This window comes from Nomascus leucogenys, chromosome 22a (assembly GCF_006542625.1).
Source record: "Nomascus leucogenys isolate Asia chromosome 22a, Asia_NLE_v1, whole genome shotgun sequence".
Lineage (NCBI taxonomy): Eukaryota > Metazoa > Chordata > Mammalia > Primates > Hylobatidae > Nomascus > Nomascus leucogenys.
The window spans coordinates 24,162,732-24,178,204 of record NC_044402.1 but is presented as its reverse complement, the minus strand read 5'-3'; the positions used below and the strand labels follow the sequence as shown (position 1 = coordinate 24,178,204).

At 43.7% G+C, this 15,473-nt stretch overlaps 1 long non-coding RNA gene across 1 annotated transcript; it reads right to left on the bottom strand.

Moving 5' to 3' along the window:
• Positions 1 to 1,758: 1,758 nt before the first annotated feature.
• LOC100583026 lies at positions 1,759 to 9,892 on the bottom strand. Its single transcript, XR_001113713.2, has 3 exons — positions 9,624 to 9,892; positions 2,056 to 2,210; positions 1,759 to 1,965 (listed from the first exon to the last, which is right to left on the bottom strand). It is a non-coding gene; the product is annotated as an uncharacterized LOC100583026 (long non-coding RNA).
• Positions 9,893 to 15,473: the final 5,581 nt, after the last annotated feature.

Genomic DNA, 15,473 nt, shown 5'->3' with positions numbered 1-15,473 from the left:
TAATGGCTATAAACTTTCTTTTCGGGGTGATGAAAATGTTCTGTAATTAGTGGTTATGGTTATAAACTTTGTGAATATGCTAAAAACCACTGAATTGTTAAAGAAAATTCACTGCATGCTCTCTGAGAATACATACATTCTGAAAGTGTGGAAACCATCAGTAATGGACGTGTTGGTTAAATCCTAAGGTATAGTAGCTAAAAGTGAAAAGGAACTTTTCTAAGCCTGTGAAAAGCAGTTAAATGTGGCTCCCACCTTCAGCATCCCAGAGAGGATTTATTCTTTAGATCTGCGTTATTCAATTGAATGTTCTAAGATGATGGAAATGTTCTTTATCTGAGCTATTTAATATGGAAGCCACTAGGCATGTGTGGCTATTGGACACTTGAAGTGTGATTAGTGCAATTTGAAGAACTGAATTTTAAATTGTGTTGAAATTTAAATAACCACATGTGGTTAGAGGCTACCAATATGGCAGTGCAGCATGTGCTGGTTTGGAGGACTAGCGCCATTTTAGTCGGCAGTTTGGAAGAATACTGGTGGTCATGGCTGTGGGAATATCTATGTTTTTATGTCTCACAACCCAGATCAACCCTGTATCCACTAGAAACCCTTCATAAGATCTCACAGCTCCCACCCTTCTCCTCTCTATAAACTTAATAAACTTCAGTCCATAAGAGAGGGTTTAGTTTTGTCTTTATGGCAAGGTACTTCTTCCACCCCACACATATTTATGGGCCAGGCATTTTTTGGAACATGCTAGGAACAGGAAGGATTGTAGACAATGACAGCCAAATTCTAAAGAGTTGGTCTTGAGAAAGGTGAGAGGAAAAAGGTGCAAGAGAAATTCATTACAAAAACCCGGCCCTTTCCCTCCTTCCCTCCAACACCCCACTCTCAGACACACACAGACACACACTTCAACACTCAGACACTCTTCCAAGTAGGAAATCTTGCTAATAAGATGCTGAAGTGGTATTGAAGAATCTTTATTTAGATTTCCTGTTTCCAACTGAAGCTCCATAACATCCTAACTCCTCCAATACATCCTCTATTCATATTGATCTTTTCCATCTATGAACTTTTACTGAACTTGAAATCAATAACATGGAATGTAATTTTTTTTGGTTTTTTGTTCTGTTTTTTCTTTGAGACGGAGTCTCGCTCTGTTGCCCAGGCTGGAGTGTAATGGCGCAATCTCAGCTCACTGCAACCTCCACCTCCCAGGTTCACGCCATTCTCCTGCGTCAGCCTCCTGAGTAGCTGGGACTACAGGCGCCCACCACCACACCAGGCTATCTTTTTGTATTTTCAGTAGAGACAGGGTTTGACTGTGTTAGCCAGGATAGTCTCGATCTCCTGACCTCGTGGTCCGCCCGCCTCGGCCTCCCAAAGTGCTGGGATTACAGGCATGAGCCACCCCGCCCAGCTGGAATGTAATGACTTTCCAAGTATTCTTCTATAATGTGGTGTCCTCACTGCAAGATTCATTTGTTGCACAAATATTTATTGGACTCATACCTATTTTGTGCCAGAACAGTCTCAAGGGGTGTGGATAAAAAGGATGAAAGACAGAGTCACTGGACAACTTAGAGCCTGATGAGGAGGCACACAAAGAAACCATTCTACCACAGATCTGCTTAGATATGTAGGAAGGTTTGCTGAAAGCGCAGGGCAAGGAGCTGCCAAGGAGACACAGAAAAATCAGGGAAGGCTTCTCAGAGGAAGTGATATTTGAGGAATTTGAAGGATAAGTACAAATTTCAAGTTGCTTTTATTTAATTCGCCTTTATTGTGCACTTTCCAAAGTTAGACTTAAGGTAGCTTTTCAGGAGAAGTTTTAGGACCTAATGTTGGAAAGAATGCATTAACCTCAGGGTCTATTTCAACATCTGTGACAATGTTTTGCATTGCTGATGAGGTTCTTAGCTGGACAGTCACTCTTGCTGCCCTCCAGACTTATTCCTGAGAGGAAAACAAAATTAATAGAAGATAAGTCTCTCTGATATCAAGGAGTTTAAAATCTCTCATATGCTGCTGCAGTATCCTTCTTACTGGTCTCTTGGGGGCTTATTTTCTTCTAATCCAATGTATCCCAAATTTCAGTCACTTATGTCCCATTGTCACCATTCTTACCATTTCCATGTATCATCTGCACAATTATGTACTTAATTGCTTCTTTGAATTGGCTTTCATTTTGCTCAGTTTTCCTAAAAAGGATTTTTGATATCATTATCATCAATGAAAAACCAGTATCATTTGCCATAAAGAGATCATTAACCATAAAAATCATATAATAAAAACAAAACTACACTATTTAATCTTGGCTGGATATTGTTGGTTGCTGAAGGTTCTGAGTTTGAGGCCCTGCTCTTTCTTTGATGAAAAGGGAGGTTACCAAACCTTGGAGAGCTATGAAAGACATACAGGCACCAGATGGATCATTTCTCCTCAAGTTAATCAAACAGACTAAAAGAGAATTTTAAAGAGAATAACTCTCTCGCTGTATGAGCCAATGAAATTCAATTTCCCTTTTGCATACCACTTAGAACCAGCTCTTACACCAAGTAAAATCAGTTTGTCCTGGGTACCATACATGTAAACATTGCTCTGATCCATCCCTTTCATAGTGATTGGAATGATCTAATACATAAATGTCATCATTTCTCTCTCCTATTAAAATTCCTTCAATGGCTCTTTATTACTTATGGGAAAAAATCTTAGTTTCTTATGGTGAGATACAAGATCCTCCTTAATTAGCCTTAGCCTACTTCTCCATCCTTAACTTCTGTCATCCTCCTCTTTAACTTCCTATTCCACCAATGGTGATCTGTTTGTAGTTCTCAAAACATACCATGTACCATCACGTTTCTGTGCCTTTGAACATACTCTTCCCTTTACCCAGTGTGCTATTCATCAACTAGTCATCCTTATCATCTTCCATTTCTCTTCTCTGCTTATTTTTATTTATCTGCCTAATACCATAGGCACACCACCAACAATAACTACAATATAACAGCATTCCTCTGGAAACACCTGCCCCTTTCTTCTGGGGGATCCTCCTGCACTGTCTCCAAGCACATGATTTTAGCAGGAACTGACAAGTTCTCATATGACTTCATATCCCTGACCACAGCTGATTATCCTACATGTGGGCAACCTAACCAAGGTGAACTGATCAGATTTCCTGAGAACTTCATACCAAGAACAGCACATTGGAGTTACTCTTTCTCTGTTTTAAGATGCAGAGAGAAACTGAGGCAAGTCAAGTAGACATTCTCTACTCCAGGGGTCTCCAACCCCCAGGCCACAGACTGGTACTGGTCCATGGCCTGTTAGGGACTGGGCCACTCAGCAGGAGGTGAGCAGCAGGTGAGTGAGAATTATTGCCTGAGCTCCACCTCCTGTCAGATCAGTGGTTTAGATTCTCATAGGAGGGCTAACCCTATTGTGAACTGTGCATGTGAGGGATCTAGGTTGTGCGTTCCTTATGAGAGTCTAATGCCTGATGATCTGGGATGGAATAGTTTCATCCTGAAACCACCCCCCTTTCCCCCACCCCTGCTACCATGGAAAAAATTGTCTTCCACGAAACCAGTCCCTGGTGCCAAAAAGGTTAGGGACTGCTGCTCTAATCCACTTGTGCTGAAGACTAGCTATTTCCTTGCCCTTCCTTCCTTTAGGTCATTCAGCTTTTCCTTTTATTTTGTGAAAGCAATTCTAGTATCCTTACAATTAAGTCCCTTTTTCTTAAACTAGTTTGAGTTGAGTTTCTGTCACTTGCACCCAAGTGTCCTAATACATTCCTAATTGTCCTCGAGGTCCCAACAAATGCTACTCCTTTGTGAAGGCTTCCCTGACTCCCCCAATCTCACAAAGGTTCCCCTTCTCTTATGCCATCCTGCGTTTTGTCATACCAGACCCTCTTTTTAGCAATTGTCTTGGTGATCTTGACATTTTTGTGTGAGGAATAGTGTGTGCTGTCCTTGTCACCTATTTTGAGTATTTCATTAATCACCCTGATGGGAAACGGGATTTAAAGCACAACAACCCATTAACATTATGCTTTCAGAGAAGTCAATATGTACCAAGAAAAAGTTTTGTGTAACTATTATTAGCTGCTCCACTGTGAATAATTTTTTTAAAACTAAGTTTAATCTTTAAAAGGACTTCAAGGATCTACCAACCACAAGGAGTTCTTCTCTCCTGCCCTTCCAGGACGGAATTAGAAATGTAGAGGCTCATGACCATGACCCCACAAATAGCAACCACCAGGACAGAGGCAGCACCTGGAGATGAGGGCAGAAACTGACGAGCACATGGAAGGGAGGGTCAGAGAAAAAGGGAGATCTGAGAGAAAAGAAACCCTGCGAGTCCCACCTGTCACCGAATCTCTCTTAATTAAAAGACAACTTCATAAAAAAGTAAATAATGTCTTCCACCATCCATGAATTTACATCTGTGATCATAGTTAGCTAAATAAGATTGAATTCTTTTAGGAAATTGATTGAACCTTTGTACCCTCTCAGGTGTTACAAAAGTCACATCTGTTTGCACATTTATCTCATGTCTAGACTGGAAACTTTTTTAGAGAAGAGATTTTTCCAATCTTTGAGATGTTGTTTAGCATCTCACATAGGACCCACCACTTAGCCCACCCTTGAGCTGGACTTTGATGATTTTAGCCTATATTTTGTAGGAATGCTTTCCAGCTGCAAGTATCAGAATAACCAGCAATAGTAACTCACAGAGTAAAGACATTTCATTATCTGACCTGAACAGTCTGGACATTAGAAGTCCCAGAGTATGTTGTTTAGTAATGGCAAAAGGGGCCAGGCGTGGTGGCTCACACCTGTAATCCCAAAACTTTGGGAGGCCGAGGCAGGTGGATCACTTGAGGTCAGGAGTTTGAGACCAGCCTGGCCAACATGGTGAAACCCGTCTCTACTAAAAATACAAAAATTAGCCGGGCATGGTGAAAAGCACCTGTAATCCCAGCTACTTGGGAGAATCACTTGAACCTGGAAGATGGAGGTTGCAGTGAGCAGACATCGTGCCACTGCACTCCAGTCTGGGTGACAGAGCGAGAGTCCGTCTCAAATAAATAAAAATAAAATAAAATAAATAATAATAATGGCAAAAGGACCCTTGCTCTTTCTACTCTCTCATCCTAGGCTTTTTGTCTCTTTATCTTAGGTTTGTTGCCTTGTGATTGCAAAATGGCTGCCACAGCTCCAGGTGTCTCATCTTTAGAAAACTTATTTAAGGAAGGAAGAAAGTGATCTGGGCTGGAAAAGAGGCTTTTTTTTTTTTTAATATCAGGGAGGAAAATCTTTCTAAAACACCTCCTCCCAACCTGGTAAATTCTCACTTATATCTCAGTGGCTAGGACTGAATCACATGGCCATGCCTAGTTGCAAGAGAGACAGGAAAACTAGTTTAGTATCTGACTTTTCCAGCCTCAGGAATGAAAAGTAGGTGTATTACTGGCAATGCTGCCCTTAAACCAGACAAATGGAGCCCTGGCCCAGGATCCAGGCCTCAGGGGTTCTACGCTTTGTGACACCAGCTGGGGCTGACACTGCTATCTGGGTGGGTGACCCTGAGCCTGGATCAAGACCCAAATGCAACGTCCTCACTTCTGTTCCCATTTCTTCACCTCGGAGCACTCTTCACCCACTATCACTCATGCGGAGTTGACCAGAGACCCCGAGGAGCTCTTGGATTCATATCTATGGGGTCTTTTTGGTATCTTGTGGCTGGATTCTTCATCCAGGAGGACCGCCTGGAGTGTGGATTGCCTCAGTGGCCTGTGAATTATTTCTTTTGTTAGATTGCACAAGACTGAGCTGCCAGAATCGTGCTGGGGTGCTGATTTGGGGTGATTCTCACTCACATCACACACAGGATGAGTTCGGGGCTCTGAACTATTGATAGTTCTCTGTTCCCTGCTAACCTTCCATGTGAGCTGCATGTGTGGGCCCATACCCTGGTTTTAACTGGCTATATTTCAAATGCAAGGCCACCTCTGGACCTGAGGGCAGCTGGGTTGGGGGAGACATCCTTTACCCTGTGCTGGGACCCAAAGCAGTTACCCTCTACCCCGTGGGTGCCCCACCAGTTCCCTAGGGACAGTCATACCTATTTCCGTCCAGGGCTTTCCAGGCCATCACCCCATAATGCCAATAAGCCCTTCTGGTCCATGTACCCTCTCACTTCTGATCAATGGGGTGAGATAATTCTCTTGTTGGTCAGTCTTAATCTTTGTGGAAAGGGATACACATTCCTTGCATGAATGAAATTACTCTTTTTTTTTTTTTTTTTTTTTTTAAAGAGACAGGGTCTCATTCTGTTTCCTGGGCTGGAGTATAGTAGTGCCGTCATAGCTCACTGCAATCTCGAATGCTGGGCTCAAGTGATACTCCCACCTCAAGCCCTTTGAGTAGCTGGGATTATAAGAGTGTGTCACCACAGCTGGCTACTTTTTAATTTATTTGTAGAGACAGGGTCTCACTATGTTGCCCAGGCTGGTCTCCAAGTCCTGGCCTTCAGTGATCCTCCTGTCTCAGCCTCCCAGAGCACTGGGATTACAGGTGTGAGCCACTGTGGCTGGCCCAAGACTGCCCTTCCTGTATGTTCTATTGTCCCCACCAGTGGCAGTATATGGAAGGCAGAGGTTTAGCCAACAACCAGAGAGCACCCTCTGGGAATGCAGTGGTTAGAACTTAAAGATCTCTAAAGATCTCTTGAGCTCGTTGGAAGGGTTGTTGTTCTTGATAGGGTTGCTGGGAGATTCAAATGAGATTGTGCACCAGAGGATCCTCTGTAATCTACACTGTTACACACAGATATTAGTTATTTTATTCCCATTTGACAGACAAGAAAACCAGAAAAGAGGAAAATTAAACTACTCCCATGACAGGCCCCATGGGAGTACTGCTGGGAAGGGAAGCTCTGGTTTCAGATGGCCTGGGATGGCTCACTCAGCTCTGCCAGCTCCTAGCTGGGCCATCTTGGGTCAGTTTCTGAGCTCTAGTTCCATAGTTACTAAGTGGGGAGAACAATCCATCTATGTCTGAGGGTTTTGGTGAGCATGAAGTATGCCTGGAACTTGATAAATATTAGCAGGTACTCAACAAATATTAACTGCTATTATTATTTTATTACACAGATATTTGTAGGAGAGCCACAGGTCTCCTGGGCCACAGCCCTGCTGTGCACTAGAAATGAGTTATGAAAAAGTACTTCCAAAATGAGATTGCCAGAGGCTGCAGCGGTATGTTAGATTGCTTGGCATTGGAGAGGCAATATAGCAGATGGGAAACATTATAGACTCAGGAGCCAGGAGGCCCGGATTTGGATCCTGACTCAGTCACTTAATCATTAAATCATTTAACAGGTCTTTGGCAAGTTATTTAGCCTCTCTGGGCCTCGATTTCTTCATTTCTGAAATGGGGATATTAGCACCCACCTTATAGGCTCTTATGAGGATTGAATGAGTTAATGTACATCAAGTGCTTAGGACAGTGCCTGGGTCGTAGTGTTAGGAATTATTGGATGCTATGAATTTTATTATTTTGAATTCATTTAAAATTCAAAACGAACTTTGCTCTTAAAAATTCCAATTGGTGGGCTGGGCGTGGTGGCTCACACCTGTAATCCCAGCACTTTGAGAGGCTGAGGCAGGAGGATCACCTGAGGTCAGGAGTTTGAGACCAGCGTGACCAACATGGTAAAACCCCATCTCTACTAAAAATACAAAATGAGCCGGGCATGGTAGCGCATGCCTGTAATCCCAGCTACTTGGGAGGCTGAGACAGGAGAATTGCTTGAACCTGTGAGGCAGAGATTGCAGTGAGTCAAAATCGTGCCATTGTCCTCCAGCCTGGGCAACAAGAGCAAAACTCTGTCTCAAAAAAAAATAAAAAGGAATGCAATAAAATGAAATAAAATAAAATAAAAATTATTCCAATTGGCTTTTATTTCAGGAAACCTGCATTTGAGTGATTAAAAAAAAAAGAAAGAAAGAAAAAAAAGGCAGGCACAAAGATATACTCTCTGTCTTTGTACCTTTGCTTGTGTTGTTCCCTTTGCCTGAAATCCCTCCTTTTAGACCCATAAAACTACCACATATTGTCCACTCTCCCAGAGGCCAGGACTCATTCTATCACAATCTTGTCCCTCAAGCAAGACCCATGTCTCCTTTTTACTTATCTGTGTAATTCTTGACACGTTCAATAAATGTTTCTCGAATGGAAAGGTGAAAGAAAGAGACATTATTTTCAATTCTTGCAGTTTGCGAATGCAACACTGTAGTTCATAGTGGACTAATGTCCTCCCTCTCAGAGAATGAAGGGATTGGCAGAGTGACTTGGGGAGATGGTGCCAGTCTCAACAGTAGGAGGGAAAAACACAAAGAATAACAAACAGCCCAGTCTTTCACTAAAAGGGACTCCATCCTCTAACACCATGTTTTCCTGGATTGGGGAGAAGTAGTAGCATAGAGTGACCCAGAGGGGGCTGTGGACTCAGGACAACCTCTGTATGATTCCAATTCTGTCATCCAATGGCTGTTTAACCCTAGAACCAAACATTTCTGAGCCTGTTCTCTTGCCTATAAAATGAGGGTAATACCAGCCCCAAAGTGTAACTTTGATGATGAAATGAGATAATAGTCAATGCCTGGCACTTACGAAATGCTTAATTAATGTTTTTCTAAATGAATGAAGAGGGCTTTTAAAGAAAGTGCTATTGTTGAGGGAGACTGCTATCCTTGAAAGCACAGCATTGCTTGATGCTATGCACTGTTTGTCGCAGATCAGTGATTGATTCTCCAGTCATCAGGGGCCACCTCCTCAGACTCTCAGTCCAGAGTTGAACCACCACCAACAAGTCTGGGAGGCAGGATTTGGCAACCTCCTTCCCAAACCCTTCTCCTCTCCAGCTGGCACAGAAACACTCCACATTTGCAGCTTCCACAGCAATTACGAGAACCTACACCCTTTTACTGTTTGACTTTCCCTAGCAATGGAGCAATCACATGATTTTCACAGGAAAAACAACTCTGGGATCGGAGACAGTCTGGATTGAGCCATGAACTTTTTGGTCCCGGTGTCTGAGTTCCCAGAGAGAAAAGACATTTGATGCTGGCAGGATGAGGGCTGAGCTGGACAAAACACACAGCCAGCACATGCTCATAGCAGGCTGGCCAGCTGAGCAGGTTGCATTTCAAGATTAAAAACAGTAACGATCCTAACAAAATAGAAGCTCATATATACTGAGTGCTAAGTACCAGGTACAGACGTTGTCAAGCTGAATCATCACCACAATCCAAGACAAAGATTTTGTTATCTTCATTACATCAAGGGGGAGAAGTCAAGGGCTTAGCTAGCATTTCACCCCTTTTGCACTCCCCAGAGCCTATGTGTTTATCCTCTAGCTCCATGTCTACCTACAGCAGCCGCGCTGCCAAGCTCTTTGCACACAAATCTCCTGGAGATCTTGGAATGCAGATTCTGAGATTCTGCATTTCTAATAAGCTTCCAGGGAATGCTGCTGGTCCAGGGCCTTTAGTTGCAAGGGTTGGACTGGTGGTCTCAACCTTGGTTGCACATTGGACTCACCTGAAAGCTTTCCACATACTGATGCCTTGGCCGCATCCTGGAGAGTCTGATTTTGTTGGTCTGGGGTGCAGCTCTGGCACAGCATTTCTAAAGCCCTCCCATTGAAGGAATATGCAGCCAGGGCTGAGACCACGGCTCTGGAGGGAGGTAATACCTGCACGTTCTTGAGGATACTCCGTTACCTTGAGCTCCCCTTTCCCAACCACAGGGACATCCATGGCTGGGCTTCAAGGACGCCCTTGAAGAGGCCTCTCCCAGAAAACTCGAAGCCCATGAAAAGGCCAGAGCCACCACCTGTTTCCTTGAAATAGTTAGCAGCTGTGCTGGGTGACCTCATCGCTCTGGCTCTGCCTCAGGCCAAGCTGCGATCTGGAAAGCCCTCCTCCCAAGTCGGGGCTCCCCTTGTGTTGGGGGCAGAGGGGGAAGAGCCGCAGCTCAGGAGGAGCTGCAGGTTGACAGCAGAGCCCGTCTGGGGCTAGTGGGAAGAATGAGGGTGCAGGATGGGGGCACCCCAAGGGACTTCACAATGGGCAGTCCCTGGGCTGTTACGCCATGGCTGTGAGCGCAGCTGACTGCCTCACCCCTGGCTTCCTCCATCACTCGCCCTCCCCAAACACTTGGGAACTGATGAAATCACGAGGGGGGTCCTGTCCCCCTCCTGTAAGTGATGCATAAACAAACAAACATTGAAGTATGCAAGTAAAAATGCAAAGCCCATTTCTTTTTCCCTGTTTCCAAGAGGCAATCACCTATAGCAGCTGGGCTTATATCCTTCCAGATCTTTTCTATACATTAATATGTGTATTTCTACACACAAACATACATATGCAATCCTGTTTTATAAACAAAAATGCATCATAGAATATAAATCCAAACACTATCTTGCATATTTTTTCCATGCAGTTATATATACTTACCAATTGTTTTAGTGTCTGGAAACTTGTCTGGAAATCAGAATCTCTCAGGGGTGCTTTTTAAACATCGAGATTGACAGGTCTCACTTCAAATCTGCTGAATGAGAATTTCTCAGGGAGGCACCTGGGGAAGTCTTTGTGTGTGTGTGTGTGTGTGTGTGTGTGTGTGTGTATACAATGTGTGTGTGCGTGGAGAGAGAGAGAGAGAAACAGGGTCTTGTTCTGTTCCCAAGGCTGGAGTGCAGTGGCACAATCATAGCTCACTGCAGCCTCAATCTCCCAGGCTCAAGTGATCCTCCCACCTCAGCCTCCCATGTAGCTGAAACTACAGGCATGCGCCACCACACCTGGCTGTTTTTAATTTTTTTGTAGAGACAGGGTCTTGCTATGTTGCCCAGGCTGGTTTCAAACTCCTGGCTTTAAGTGATCCTCTGACCTTGGCCTCCCACAGTGCTAGGATTACAAGCATGAGCCACCATACCTGGCCTATATTGATATTTTTAATAAGTGTCTCAGGTGATTCTTATGGGAAATATCTTGCCTTTTTAATGCCTGTACATGTCCCATGGATGTACTATCATTTATTAACCAGTTCCTTTTTGTTGAACATTTAGTTTGTTTTCAGCTTTTTTCTTCATGCTACAAACAATACTACAAACATACGAGCATCGTACAGATCCCCATGTGTGTTTCTGTAGGATAGTTCCCTAGGAGTGGATGGCTAAGTGCAAGGCTTGCCTGGAACCTCTTTTCCCCTCTAACACTGCTCGTATTTGAATCATGGAACCTCATAGCAGAACAGAACCTTAAAATCTGTGTAAAGACCAATACTGTCCTATAGAAATATAATGTAAGTTATACATATAATTTGAAACTTTCAGTAGCTACATTAATTTTAATAATATATTTTTACTTAACTTAATATATCAAATCTATTATGATCTCAACATATAATCAAACAAAAAGTATTAATGAAAATACTTGCTATGGTCTGAATATTTGTTTCTCCTCAAAACTTACATGTTGAAATCCTAACCTCCAAGGTGATGGTATTAGAAAGTGGGGCCTTTGGGAGGTGATTAGGTCATGAGGGTGGGGCCCTCAGAATGGGGTTAGAGCCCTTATAGGAGAGGCCTGTAATCCTAGCACTCAGGAGGCTAAGGCAGGAGGATCACTTGAGGCCAGCAGTTGGAGATCAGCCAGGGCAAAATAGCAAAACTACATCTCTATGAAAATAAATAAATACATAAATAATTTTTTTAAAAAAGAGGCCTGAGGCCAGGTGTGGTGGCTCACGCCTGTAATTGCAGCACTTTGGGAGGCCGAGGTGGGCGGATCACCTGAGGTCAGGAGTTTGAGACCAGCCTGGCCAACATGGTGAAACCCCATCTCTACTAAAAATACAAAAATTAGCCGGGCCTGGTGGTGTGTACCTGTAATCCTAGCTACTCAAGAGTCTGAGGCAGGAGAATCACTTGAGCCCAGGAGGCTGAGGTGGGAGAATGGCTTGAACCAGGGAGGCGGAGATTGCAACGAGCCATGATCACACCACTGCACTCCTGCCTGGATAACAGAGCGAGACTCTGGTTTCAAAAAAAAAAGGCCTGAGAGAGACTCCCTGACCCCTTCTACCATGTAAGGATAGAAAGAAAAAGAAAAGGTGCCATCTATGAAACAGACCGTGGGCCCTCGTCAGGCACAGAATCTGCTAGGGGCCCTGATCTTGGACTTTTCCAGCCTCTAGAACTGTGAGAAATAAATTTCTGTTGTTTATAAGCTACCCAGTTTGTGGTAGTTTGTTATAGCAGCCTGCGTGGACTAAAACAATATTGTCCATCTGCTTTTCCTGTGAAGTCTTTGGAGACTGTGTGGGTTTTACACTTAGAGCCTGCCTCACTGGGACCAGCCACATTCCAAGTGTTCACAGCCACATGTGACAAGTAACTGTTGTATCGGGTAGTGCAGACCTAAACCTTTTATTTTACTTGGAGAATATTCATAGGGGACAGGAACAAACAGTCATCGAGCAGCTACGATCTACTTGTCCCTGAATAAGCACTTAACATCCATTATTGTTACTGCGCCCCTGAGTTGCTGCCCGGAGTCCCTGTCCATTGCTGCGGTTTGGAATTATCCCTCTCTGCCTGCAGAGCTGCAGACGTGGCAGAAGAGAGTTGGGAGGATGGGGCAGGGTGCAGGCAGAGTTCTGGACAGGGATGCAGAGCAGCGACTGCGTGAGTGAAGCAGCTTCTTTGTGAGCCCTCGTAGAAGCTTGGGGGTGGGGGCAGTGTAAGGAAAGCAGGGCATGGGTAATTATTATGCTCATTATTTAAACTTGAGGTCTGTAATTTGCCAGCATCACACAGCCACAACACAGAGACAGAAATGGAATCGAATCTTCAGATTCCAGAGCCCATGCTTCTCTTTTATCCCATAGATGTCTCCAAGACAGTCATCCAAAGTCTATCCTTACATTAGTGATGCACGGAGAGCTGTAAACAAATTAAGTGAATGATTACAAGTCACATTGTCAAACTATTCTGAACGGTGTCCCATTCCGCAGACTTGTGGTTAAAAACACACGCGCTGAGGTCCCCTGGTGGAAGTCAGAGTTATTACAAGGGGCAGGCAAATGGGTTTGTGGCTTTCCTAGTTCATTACCTGAATACATAAAAATAGGACATTACATGAATGTCCTTCAATTTTTTTTTTCAAAAAGGACCTAATACTTGGAAAATATTGGAATCACTGCAAGACATTCTCCTGTCTCAGACCGTCAGAGGGACAGTCACAAAGAGATCCTAGCTGCAGGTTCTGCTTCAGTTATATCATTTTTTGGATAAGTATGTTCAGCTGTACATGGTTAGATCTCAGTTTCTACTACGTGTGTTAATGTGCCTGTTCTCCAGCTAGATTGTCAGCTGATCAAAGGAAAGACTCGAACCCCTAGTTTAAGGCCCTGCACATTCTGGATTCTTAAATGATAATCAACGACATTAAATAAATGTTGTTGATTGCCTGAGTAAAATGATATAAGAGCACAAAATGAATTTGGTATTAATAATGGATATCTATGGCTTTTGCCTGCTCAGGGTCCCCCCCTCACCTTTTTTTTGAGATGGAATCTTGCTGTCACCCAGCCTGAAGTGCAACAGCGTGATCTCGGCTCTCTGCAACCTCTGGCTCCCGGGTTCAAGGGATTCTCCAGCCTCAGGTTCCCAAATAGCTGGTTCTACAGGCGCCCACCACCACACACAGCTGATTTTTGTATTTTTAGTGGAGACAGGGTTTCACAATGTTGGCCAGGTTGGTTTCGAATTCCTGACCTCAAGTGATCCACCCGCCTTGGCCTCCCAAAGTGCTGGGAATACAGGTGTGAGCCACCACGCCCAGATGGTCTCTTTCTTTTTCTTTGGGCTGTAGCACCTGGATTCTCTTTTCCTCCTAAAATACACACAGTTTTTGTGAGGCTGCCAATCAAGTGCCCTGCCCTTCCTGGCTAAGGGGTGGGCCTAGAGATTTGAATCTTAAATAGAACTGCTGCCTCTTAAAAGAAGTGCTGCCTCTTCTCCATCAGCGGGGATAATAATTTCAATTAAATAATCAGCCCTGTCTGTATATTCAGCTTTTCTGTGTGTGATTCTGGGACCTACCCCATACCCTAATGATAAATTTCTTTATCATTGCATCTAGAATAAATCTGACAGATGGCATTTCACATTTTTACTTAATTCTGCTTCAGTTTGGAAATTTACACATGTTTTCATAAGCATCAAAGAAATGGAAGACTTCCATTTGCTAAGTGTACAACTAGCTATTTTTCTCTAGGGGGCAAAATGACAACCAATTAATTCAATAAAAATTGTCTTTTATAAATCTTATGCAACAATTTGATCATCTCTAAGGGTCTGGGTACCAGCAAGAGCTATGAAGACAGAACTTTATGAAGCAAGTGAAACAGCTTTATACTGGCACCTGTTCAAGCCAGAAGACTAGAATTCCAGTCTTTCTATTGCTGGAGCCTGGTGTTGCACTGTAGACCTTTGGCCATTAACAGTGGTTGTAGAAGACCCACTTGGGGAACTGGTTTCTCCACTCCAGAGAGCCTCTTAGAGGGTCTGCTGCTGCTCTGACCCCCATGACCCCTACACTGTGGCCTCCCTTTTAACCAGCCCTGGGCTCCTGACCCACCATAACCCCCATTAACCTCGATACCTAAACAGGAAGGGCCACATCCTCTTCTTTACCCACAGATCCCCAGAGTGTCTCTCTGCTCTTGGCTGGACCATACAGCCTAGAGGGCGGTCTGAGTTCATCCACCCAAGTCAGGGTGGTAGCACTGAGTTATTTTTGAGAATCATATTTTCAAATATTAAAAATTCAAATATTGATGAATTCAAGGTGATAGAACAACAATCCCAGCACAACAATGTCACCATTGCTGATGGCTAACAGCTGTGGACATGCTGCTGTATTTACAGTGTTTCCGTGCTCTGTGAAAAGAACGTCAGGGATCCTTCATGGTTTTTTTTTTTCCTCCCCACGATTATATAAGAGTTAATCATCACCAAAAAGCTCTCGCAGGGGCTTTGGACTAAATCATGCACTACTATGAAGATTAATGCCCGCGTGGAGTCCATGAATTTGTAATCAGCACTCACTTCATACTTGTTGATGGCAACCTGATGACTGAGTCCAGATGAGAACTTAACTGAAGCTTCAGTGGACTGTAGTGTGTCATCTAATTGAGTGACAACCTTAATGACAGAAAGGGGAAGGATTCAGGAAATTGAATGTGTAAAGAGCTTCTCGTTGGCTTATGATTCTCCACACCTAGAAAATGAGTCATTAATCGCAGGAATATTTGGGGGAAAATTTTGGCCTCAAAATATTCACCACATCAGGCAATGACTCTTTGCTCAAGGACAAAGTTACT